Here is a 12317-nt window from a genome sequence, read left to right on the forward strand (position 1 = left end):
TGAAGCTTTGCATGTGTGCTTACTCAGCAGCCTGCACCCAAGCTCAGCTCGCTTTCAGTCTTTCTTTTTTTTTTTTTTTTACGCAGACCACAGGGTAGTAAATAGCTACGAGGAGGATCAGAGCCTTCACAGCTGATTGGCTTGATGCTCGCCTGACATAAACAGGAACCCGGTCGTGCAACTCAGAGAGAGGAACGAGCAAAGACGGAAGGACAAGAGACAAGCAGAATGTGGTGGCAAAACAAAGAGGAAATGTGTGGAAGCCTGAGGGATTTAGTTTTGAGAGAGAGAGAGAGAGAGTGGAAAAAAAAGTAGCATGCTATGTGACTCATGGAGGAATTCAAGCCTGAGATTCTCTGCATTGTCAGCAGGCGGTTTGCAGCAATAATGATGATGTGTAAAGTATGGTTTGATTGTGTTGGCAACAGCAGAGCAGGAAACCAAAAAAAAAGACGATACTGTCGCTCTATAAGTGCACCATGTGATTCATGAGGTCATTCTGGGCCTGCAGTATATTTAAATATAGAAGTGTGAATGAGATATGCGAGCAGTGCTGCAAATATGAGACTGCGTGCATTTACACCTTTTTTTTTTCTTTCGAAAGGAATTACACCTCCAGTACTGCACTTTGCATTTTGGAGCACATGTGTGAGTCTTCACCAAAAGTGATTTCAATTAATACCAGCTTGTATTTTTGTCAGGTTGCACAACTTGTGCGTTACGTAAGCGAGGCACACAGTGACTAAAATGATTTCACTTCCTTGTTATTAACCCTTCTGAGCAAGTTCCCTTTCGACATCAGCTCACAATCAAGGAAACTGACATTTGAGGGAATCATCATCAGCTGTTAGTTTCACGTACTGATAAGAAACAGGAGGTAATAGTAGCTAACGTTGGTGACAGATCACGTTAAGATAGGTTATCTCTGTTGTTTAGCTATTGTGTTCCAGCCTCTGCTGGCTCTGCGTGCAAGGCGCCGGTTTGTTCCACATCCCTCCGAGGGCTATGACGGAGCAAAAGCACTGAGTGGAAATAATGAGTGACATATCAGCCCTGCTACCCAGAGAGCTTTTAGAAAAACAGCCCTCCTCCCTTCCCTGTCAACCTACTGTCCTCGTGCATGGCTTTTGAAGGTCAGATGAGAAACAGGAGAAAGGACTGCCGCCGCCACCTCCAACTGACTGGTTCAAACAGGCCCCGAGAGCAGGAGGAGGAGGAGGAGGAGGGGGGGGGGGGGGGGGTGTGGTGGTGTTGCGTGAGACGTGAGGCGTGGCCCCTCTGAGCATGCCCAGTGGAGGAGGAATGCTGTGTGATGGCAACACAGCGGGCTCTCCCATCTGCTGATGCACTGTGCACTTCTCGCCCCGGGCCCTTTTCCATCCAGTCTAGTGAGCAGCCAGATCAATTTACTGTGGAATGAACACAAAGTCAGCGGCTGACGCACGCACACACATATTCACACATTCTTAATGTGCGACGCAGAGATCTGCACTGCGCCGCGCTGCACTGCAGCAGGCCGTGAACAGATAAGCACGCACAGGAATTTACTCATGCATACAAAAAGAAAAAAAAAATGGTAGGGATCGAGCCGAACGGCTGATATATTATTCAAGAAAAGTCCTCCTGCTTCATTTTCTAACCTTGCTGCACACAACCCCCGGATAACAAGATGTTCTACTACTTTCCTCCTCTCCGAACTCAGGCAGATAGTGCTGACTCATCATCATGGCTGTCATGAGCGTTTTTAAGGATTCGGTGGCACTGACTGACATTGCCATCACCCTGTTTGGCTAAAAATACCAGAACAAGAAGAAGAATTTCTGCAAAGTGCTATCATTGTTCTCCAGACACACACAAACACATGCAAAGTGAGCCCATATGTGTGTGCGCGTTCTTTTCTGTGAATAATTGAGGAGCCCTGCCTAGCGCAGCTGAGCAGCTGCTGACTAAGGCATCCAGGGTGATACGCTTAACTACTGTGACAAAAATGATGTGGCTTGAAAAGTGACGTTTAAGGCGGACTGATGCTGATGCGTATTGTCAGCCTGCTTTACCTGCCCGTGTGCTGCAGAGCAGGCAAACACCAGCGACTCAAGTGCTTCCAAAGTGGAAGCCCGGACGAGAGCTCGATAAATGTTAATTACCTTGGCTGAATGCAAATGGGGCTGTGACTCGGTTCTCTCCACTCACCCTCGTATTGTATGAATAATTGAAACATATTGCGGGGGGGATCTAATGTGTTCTTTTATTTGCAGAGTCACGCCTGTGCTTTCAGATATGCTAATGAGTGTATCCTTAAGTAATTGAGCCGTGCTTTAGAAAATCAGCCCGGGCCTAATGGGGTATTGTCTGGAGGATGATCAAAGGAGCAGCAGAGATGGGGAAGAGATGTTCTGCAATGATCCACAGATGACACTGGTAATGAGCCACTTGTGGAGGTGTGACGGACACTGCGGCCGTTTGAGTCACGAGCACGCCAAAAAAGGCAATCGAAATTCATTTTCAGAGTCGCCTCAAAAGGCGAGACGTCCTTCGGAGCTTCATCCTTCGTCCCCCTCCCCCGTCTCTTTGACCCTCAACCCCAAACCATTAAAGCCCACTCCAGACTGAGCACCGCAGCCTCTTTTCGCCACCTCTCTCCTCATCTCTGCTTCTTGCTTGAGGGTTTCTAAATTGGGAACATCTGACATGGCCGCCACCTACTCATGTGTCTCTCTGCAGCTCTATCTGACCTTGATCCACCCTCTCCACATGCGAATACTGTACGCACTAATCTTCCTATGATGTTTTATATCTGCCTCACATTCAAAACACAACCAGCGACCACATTTCCACACAAATAATGCCAAGAGCAGACAGACAGCTGCAGTTCAAAGCTTAGCAGCAGCTGTGTTCCATTGTCTAACCGGGAATTCGGTGACATTTGAAGCCAGCGATGGCTGCCTTTAAATGCTTCTATTCTTTCCCTCTCCTCTCTGATTTGCTCCCTCCATCCGTCTCTGCCAGAAACAATTCTCATTCCTGTGATGTTTTGGGGATCGCTGTGGTCTGCCTAGATACCGCAGCAACTCGGATTGTCACATAGTAACCAGGGGAAGAACAGAATATGCTTCTCATTTGCTTCCTGCAGAAGGCAGACAGTCAATCCAACCTCTTCACTGTCAAAAAGGCGACGCAGATATACTTGGCAAGCGGTGTTCTGCACCCCTCCCTCGGTTTTTGCTTTCCCAGTTTGTGTGTGTAAATGTATGTATCTTTTGAGCCCTTCATTTCCCAGAAAGGAGCCCGGGATTTGTGAGTGCATGAGCCGCCGCGAGCGACATCTCCAGAGAAGGGATGAGTGTTTCCTGCAAACAGTTGGGAGGGGAGGCGAGGGAGGTACTGCTGTGTGTGTGTGTGTGGGGGGGGGGGGGGGGGGGGGAGGGACAGCTCCCATAGAAACACTATCCAGTAACACTTGAAGAAAGTCATTAAGAGGAGGTGTGTGCATGTGTGTGTGTGTGTGTGTGTGTAGGCAAGGAGGCGTATTTCTGAGAAAAAGCCCATGAGGTTGGGGGATTGACAGTTAACTCTGCTGATTACTGCCCCTTGAGGACAGACTCCTGACAACAGCTGCTGCCGCTGCTTCAAACCTGAACCCTGAACTATTGCTTCAAGTTCAACTTCAAGTTCACCAAATATGTCCAAACCTGAGGTGTCAGCTTAAACATAGTATCTAAATCCATCTCTTTGTTTCCAGGAACGCTCTGCAGAAACCCGAGACGAGAGGATTGCACATTGCCCAACAATCCCGCTGAAGTGGCATGTATTTGCAAAGTAACCGAGCCCGTCATCATCACTCTCTCTTTATCCTCCGCCATTGGGTGCGGACGTGAGGAGTAACAGTGACTTCATGGTGAGTTGTGTAAGAGCGTGGGGCGAGGCTTGAAAGCCGAGCCATGTGAGACAAATGAAAGTGCTGATGTGCTGAAAAGAGAGCCAGTGTTTCTGGAGGCATGCAGATACAGAAACCCCCGGCAGAAGTCAGATGTCAGAGAGGACAGATCGAGGGGGGAGGGTCATCTATTCCAATGGAAAGAGAAAGGTCGCAGTGTAAACTGATAAAGGTAGGAGGCAGAGCTTGGGGCTGCTTCCAGGCCAGCTAGTCAGCTGACGCTTGCAGCTGTGTTTGGAACATCAATATGAGCCTTGTTCAGCCTCCCCCCTCCGCAACACCTCCCCTCCTTTCCTCTAAAACTCTTTTCCCTCCCTCCCCTCGCTAGCTCACTCGGCATCCCCTCTCACCACTCGCCCCTCCTCCTCCTCCACTCCCCATCACGCTGTTTCCTTTTTTTTCCAGCTCTGATTTATGAAAGTAGGGCATGTGCCCATAACTGCTGCATCAAGGCACATGGCTGGGCCTCCAGAGGCACTAAGGCTCTGTTTACATCAGCCCAGACAACTGCACCGCATTGCACAATCGCCACAGGCGAGCTCTGTTATATAAAGTGCTGGACCACGTTGGCTCCATTGTTTTTGTTGTTCTGGCTTACCCTTTTTTCCACCTGCAATTTCTCCACCGCACAAATCTGCCTTCTGATCTCTAAGCGGCGAACTTAATGAACCCCTCAGCCAAGGACTAAATGTGTCAGTCAACCACACTTCAGCGTCAAATGTGGAAAATTAGTCAAGCATATTTGGATCAGTTGGCCAGGGAGCAGCTCCGGGAACCTGAATAGCTGCTTTGCTTTGCAGAGTTTGTTGTTTTTAGCTGTTTAACTCGCTCTTCCACAGGATTTTGCAGGGCTTGTTTCAGAGGTTTATTGTTGAGAAGTACTGGAGCACAAGGATATTACAACAAAGAGAGTGAGAAATGCTGTGATTTCAGTTGCTAATGTGAGTCTGAGAGCGTGCATGTTTGTTTGGGGAGGACAATTAGTCTCAAATGAAGCACAGAGGCATTTCAGGATCAGTTTCCATGACAACAAATCAGACTGCTCAGCCAGTTTCTTCTTAATGACCATGAAGGGAAGCATTTGAGCCAGAAGCCTGCAACAAATACTGATATGACAGTGGAACTGCATAATCATGCCCTGAGCATGAGGACAGACTCTGAGTCTTTGAGGTCGGATGATTCATGTGTGTGAACGAGCAGGTCAGAGGAGTGGATGGAGAGTAAAAACATACCGTCATCCTTTGCTATTAATCATCTGACACACAGATGGAGTTTAATGGGTGTAACCCGTCTTTGAAACAATTTAATGGAAGCTGAAAAACACGACCGGCTGTTGCTATCACAAACCATTACACATTCATGTAATTTGCTGAGTGCAGACCACATTTTTGTTGTTGTTGGTGTTCACTAAACCAGAGCTGACCACACTTTATATTGAAAATGGACTTAGCCACAGTGATGTCAGCCATTGGTTTGTGAAGTCCCATTTTTAAGCTTTAGTTTGAGTAATCAGCTAAAGTCAACTACTGAATCCATAGATAGTATTGAGGTTTTGCAGTTATGTGACAGCTAACCACGTGAGGTTAACCTGTCTGTCATTTTGGAAGTGTGACAACGTAAAGACTGGTTTGCAAACATCTGGCAACGACCAGTCGCTAATGAAAAATGTGTTTTCCCTCAACCAGTTGGTGAAAACCTCCACGCAACTGCTTTGGATGCTAGGAGATTGCCATGATTTGCCTGTAATTTTTTGGAACGTGCTGAAGTGCCAAGCGGTACTGAAAGTGATAAAATTGCAACACAAACCAGAAACAGAGACCAAATATCTTCAAGGTTGTGCCTTTTGAAACTTGATGATTTCAGCGGTGAGGCACAACTCTTACTTTGAAGAAGATGGATCTTTGTTTCCATTTTTAGCCAAGTTTTAGTACCACCGCTAGTAGTTAGCGAGTGTTTACAGAAAGGTCGGCATCTTCTATTCAAACTGCAATCTGCTGCAATCTGCTAGCAACAAAAGCAATCATGGCGAGGTTTTTGCTGCACCTAGCAACAACCAGCAACCACTTATGAACTAGTCAGGGAATAGACATTTTTTCCTTGCAACAGCTGTCAAGGGGTGTAGATGCTAATAAGTGCTACACATAATAGACACATAAAATGCTAAGATTTACTAGCCTAAATTGAGCACAGCCCTTCTGGACAGTTAGTTAGAGCAGCTAAATACACAGGAAGCTACGTTGTTTGTTAGGTAATTATATAAAAAAAAAAAGGTCTGGACAGCACCAACACTACAAACACAATGAAATAGTCCAGTTTAGTGACTAAAACTAGCAGCAACGTTCCTAATAATAAAAATCTTTAAGACTTCATTTTAAGTTGTAAGATGTAAAAAAATTTTTTAAAAAGGTTGTGTATAGCAGCGGTCCCCAACCTTTTTTTGCGCCACGGACCAGTTTATGTCCGACAATATTTTCACGGACCAGCCTTTAAGGTTTTGCGGATAAATACAAGAAAATAAAACCAGTACCGGTACCAAAATAAGAAGATTTATTCATAACACACAGGAAAAGACCCAAGGAAGCAGAGTTAACGATAAAAAAATAATGCTAAAAACCAATAAAAACCCTGAATACCATAAATTTCACACCCAAGCCTCAACTCTCGTGACCTAGTACCAAACGACTCACAGACCGGTACCGGTCCTCTGGTCTATAGTGACTCTTTTAGAGAGCCAGCCTTGAATGGCCACTGGAGAAACTGCAGTTTTGGCTCTTGGGTGTTGGGTTCATTTTCCTAAAAGCTGCCATTCAGTGCTGACTCAACAACAGGCCTTGTACTGAAGCTCCGCACCTGAGCCTCCTGGACTACAAGGATGCACAGTCATCACCATTTGTAGCTAAAGGCTTGTGTCGGCCTACCTGGAAGTCATTGGAGGCTGGAGGCCTGCCTCTAGTATTGTCATATTAGAGACAGGGTCGCACACAGGATTATACTAATTACTTCAACTTAACGTACATCAAAGAAATTCTAAGAGATGCTTTGCTGCTATTTAGCATGGGGCACAACACTTTATGTTGCCAGCGATGAGATGTGCTCAAGTATTAATATTCTCTGGCAGCAAGCCGCAGCGAGAGAGAGCGAGCGAGAGATGAAAACCATGTTATTTTTCAATCCATAGCACTACACTAAATAAATGCAAAAAGTTTTTTTTAACCCTCAGAGATATTTTTTCCCTTCATGCTTCCAGTCTTTGTTACTCGCTGCTGTCTTTATAGAAGTCCTCGTATCCTCTGCTCTCCCTCCACCCTCTTCCCCCACCACCCCTCCCAACGCCTACGCTCCTCTCCTCCGCTCTCATAACTCAGCTGTTACTTGGCAACGTGGTCCCAGCTGGACCCAGCATCAGCCGCGTTGCCACGGCAACACAATGCACACACGCAGACACGGTAAACATGTTGGTTTTTCAAGAAGCCAGAGCTACACGGACAATAAAACCCACATGTGTATTCAGCTCTGGGTGCTACAGCATCCATCAAAGAGGAACGACGCCTCGGTTAATCAAAGCGGAGGTGACCGCCAGTGTAATCTCTTATGCACCTGAAACATCTATACATCTGTTTTTCACGGTAGAAATCGAGGGAAAAAAGGAAAGATCTGGAGTGATGTGATGGATTGCTGATTCTGTGCGGTAATTCCTCTTTGGAGAATCTGGCCGCATTAATTTACTGCTTAATATTTTCTGCTTTCGTCTTCTTTATGAATCGCATCCAGCGTCACCATACATTTAAAGCCAAGACACACTCGCAGCCTGGAGTTTATGGTTCTGGGAAACCAGCTTCTCTCCTCCACGCTCTGGGTAACACTGCATCTGTCGTCATAGCAACCTGATCCATCATCTGCAGGAGGATCAATTGATTCATTATTGAGTGAGGCGCAGCCCCCTTCTCAGCTTCCAGTTCACGTCTACTCACTCTGCCTCCGAGCATCCATTATTGACGTGTAAGCCTGCCCACTCGCTGGGCTGAAGAACAGAGAGCTGTCAAGTCTCCCTCGTAGAAATATAATTCAGAGTCCACATTTTCAACAGCGTGACTGTTGACCGATGTGAAACGGCGCAGGGTCGCGACGTGAGGCAGGTAGCAAAATGCGGTCTGTACAAAATGTTCTCCTGCTTCTGTCACGCAAAACAAAACCAGGTCGGATCACACTTTGCAAAACAGGATAAACTTGGGTAGCTAACCCAAAATCACGCAGAGGTCATTTCCACAGGAGGGCGGGAATTAACAAGTAGTAAAAAAAAGAGGTGGAGGTGAGAGAATTGTAGGGCGTGTGGTGTCTTTGTTGTGCAGACAAGATGAATTAGCATCTGCTGAAGCTTGGAAAAAGAAAAAAAAAGAAGAAGAGCTAAATGTAACGTGACACACATACCCTGTTCAAAAATACTGCTTTCTGGAGCAGGGCATTTATAGCTGCAGGGGAAGACATGCTTTGATTCCAGCCTGTCCTCCACTGTGTGGCTGCACACCTAAGTGGAGCCTGGAGGTACTGGGATGGGTGGGGAGCTCTGTTCCTAGGAAGAAAAAGCTGAGGGATGGGGGGGGTGGGGGGGTGGGGGGGTGGAAATGGAAGACAAATGTATGCTATAGGAAAATCTGTGCTAAATGGATGATGTCAGCTGCGGCACTTTGACATTTTAATGTCATCTCTCAGGGAATTACATCATTAGCTCTCTTTCCTGGCCTGGCTCGGTGCTGGGAAACCTCCTAATGGATGTCAACAAGCCATCCCTCTGGAAGAATGGAGCGGCAGGGGTCGGGAGGGGAGACGGGGGTGTGGATGGTGAGGTGGCGGTGCTGGTGCGAGGGGGCTTTCACTAAGCTTTTCACTAGAGCTACATCCACACTAACATGTTTTCAGGACAGAGGCCTCTCACTGAGCGTCATCTGGACTAAAAGCCTTCCGTGCAGTTCTCGCTACAAGATTAACTCAATCCGCGTTACCATCCTTATCAGACAAAGTGCAATCATCGGCGAGCTCCACTTTCCACCAACCCTTCCAGCTGACCCCGAATGACCCGGCGTGTAAGTGGAGTTGTTTGTTAATTATTTCATGCATTTATAATTATAGGAGCGCATTGAGCTGGCAGCTGGCAAGACTCCACAACGACTTTGCTCCTTTCAATTTGAAAAGCTGTCAGCTTTGCCTCTGCAGCCACCCAGAGATCAGATGCTGTATCCGGTAATTGATTCATTAATCATCTACAAGTCCATTAAATTCAAATCAAGTCCAGGAATGTGGGCTTTCTGCATGAAACAAAATAGTAAAGAGCTTATCTGGCTGATGGGCAGCCTCGTTTGTGGAATAATTTATGGGGAGAAGCACCTCAAATGAGATAAGGATATTTCCCCCCAAAAAACAAGCCTTTTATATGTTAATGAAACCAGGTTTGGAAACTAACAAGTTGCTAATGTGTTAGGCAGCAATATCAAATCCTCACAGTAGCTGCCAAACAAACAAGAGGGGAAAACAAGGTTTTAGCTAAAATGGGTCAAATGGGGATATTCATGTGCTCTACGTGACATCATGCAAAAATAAATGAACCTTGTTTGCTGGAGAGGAACTAAATCTGAGAATCAGTCAAAAGGTGGAAAAGTAAGTGAACCATCCAGTCATTTACGTGCCATGTGATGATTTGCATGCAGAGTGAGGGTTGAAAGATGGGAAAGAGCGGTGTGGCTCTGCGGCTCGGGTTCACCGAATAATTCTGAGGCTGACCGGGAAATAAATCTTATTTCCAGATGGGTGAGAGAGCGAGCTTCGGTGGCACCGTGGGAATGAAATGTTACGTGTCTGTATTCTCCACAGCATCCTCTTGAGGACTTTCATTTGAGAGTCAAAGCCGTCATTATCTCACCGACTATGAGCCTGTAATCTCCCTCCCCAGTTCATTGAGAAAAGAAGATTCGATGTGACAAATCCGAGGCCCCAGATGACAAATAAGTTAGGAATTTGCTACCACTCACTTTACGGTGCGGCTCCGTTGACTGGAATTGGGTGGAAATCTGTTTTACTTTGCTTCACTTTCCCTTGGGTTTAAATGTGAGTTGACTTCAAAGTGTGCCCTAAAAGGACCCACGACTGGGTCCTCTGTGACAGCTTTCACGCTAAACTAAGTGGCATCCTTTTGGGCTAAAATCAAACTGCAGTTCCCCGAATGGCCACTGGAGCCTTCTTAAAAAAGTGACTCAATGCCCATAAACTCCCATGTAAACAGCCAACCTGATAACATAACATGGTTTTTCATAATTCATATGTTAATTATTCCTTACTTAGCTTGGTAGCATTAGCTGATAACGCCAACCTCTCATCTGAAGGTGGTTATTTCTGGTGCTGGAAAACAATATGACCGCCGCTATGCTAACACCGAGACTTCAAAACAAGGCTTTACAAACCAACGCGTCAACTTGTGTCGACTCTTTTGCATAAACTCTGTGAGCAAAACATTATGAATTACACCTTTAATGTATGAAGTGCTCCTTTATTTGATGTATTCAACAAAATGAAACCAGTTGTTTACCTCATGCAAAGTTAATAAGTTACCGTACCGCCACGTCTAAGCATTGGCCCTTCCACACACACGATGCTTACATAAATGACGAAAAAATGTAAACTAGTTGCGCATGCACAGCATGTCATAAATATAGTGCGCATGAATGAATAATATTAAATGAGTGGGGCAGATAAGCTACCCCCTTATGCGCTTGCCTCAGATTCAGATTTAGCTTTGCGTAGGGAATTGATAAGACACAGAGCTCAAAGCCAAAGTCTTCAAAGACCGCGGTTACACAAGATGCAAGGCGTCAAACCCACTTTGTAGTTCTCGGGTGAACGAGTGGGTTGTATCTGCCGAGCTGCACAGGGTGATACAGCAACAGAGCTGTGTGAGCCCAAGAAAAGATAATAAAATACAAAAGTTTCACCAAGGTTACATCGTGTGTAAAGGAGAGCAGAAGTGACTTGTAGTTTTTTTTCTTCTTCTTCTTCTTTTGTTATTGTAGTCGGAGTTGCTCTATCATCTTTCAAGGTTGAGGTCCCTTTTATTGTTGCCACCGAACATGGCAGGTGTGAGAGAGATACAGGGAAGAGGGAACGCCGAGGGAGAGTGAGGGAAGAATGATAAGGAGAGAAATAAAGAGGTTCTGGTAGTGGAACAGAGGGTTTTTTGTAAAATACATTCGATTGTGTTCATGCAAAGACCAACACTGCTTTCATGTACGCCATTTAAGCTGCTATAGCCTCCGGCTTATGCCAAAGTCCAACTAGGGTAAACAGTGGTTTGAGACTGCGGCACGACCAAAAGTAATGCCACTGTGTGCAATGAACTTGCAATCTCTTTGTCTTTGAAATGATAGCTTTGAAGAGAGTTTGCGACTGCGCAGTCGGCTGTCATCTTCAAAGTAATGCTGCCGCATCAAGATGGCGACAAAACGGCAATGAATGGCATCAGTTTGCAATCCATTTGTGACTGAATGGGGTCAAGTTGGCAATTACATGCAACGATTTAATTGTGGTTGCTTGCTAACACAGAAAGATAGAGATAGATAGATCTGAAAAAAAAAAGCTGAAATTTCTCCACAAATAGGAATGCGGGCAATTGAAGTGCGAAATAACACAGGCCCTCAGCAGTGTTTTTATATATAAATATAACCGGAAAACTGGAAAGACACACATCGCAATGCAATCACCGCGCAACCTGTGATTAGCTTAGGTCACAGGTAGGTTAGCATAGCTTAGCACACGTTAGACCAAGGTGGAGAACACACAATACTAGAGACAGTCCAGCACACATCCCCCATAATAATGGTTATTCGTCATTTTTACACTTCTTTAAATAAGGTATGATGAGGCTAGCTAGCATGCAGGCTTTTAAAAATAAAAATGTATTTATGTAAACAATCACTGTCAGTGCCTGCATGAGTAGTTTAAAGCTAATGCCTGTGAAGTTGGTGTTATTTGGACGTAAACATGAATGATAAAAGGTTAGGGGAAAAAAACAGCAACTGCCTTTAAGTCACTTTGCAGGTTTAGCTTATTTTTGGCTCTTGGCGTGTTTGTGTATCTATTTTTGAAAAATGACACCACAGCTCAGTGCTCTGCAAAAATGTGTCAGACGTGGCGTGTGCCATTTAATGCAGTTTCTTGGAAGTGTAAAAGAAAACCTGCAAACTTGTCTGTTTTAACAGTTTAGAGATACTTGTGCATGCTTTGTACAGTTCAGCTGCATGATTCTGTGTTTTCAGTCTTTGTGGCGAGCTTGTAAGCATGAAATGCAAAATGCGTCCCTTACCTCACCTTTCAAATCTTTTTTTTAAATTTTAATTTT

This window comes from Neolamprologus brichardi, chromosome 13 (genome assembly GCF_056152115.1).
Source record: "Neolamprologus brichardi isolate AB-2024 chromosome 13, ASM5615211v1, whole genome shotgun sequence".
Taxonomy (NCBI): Eukaryota; Metazoa; Chordata; class Actinopteri; order Cichliformes; family Cichlidae; genus Neolamprologus; species Neolamprologus brichardi.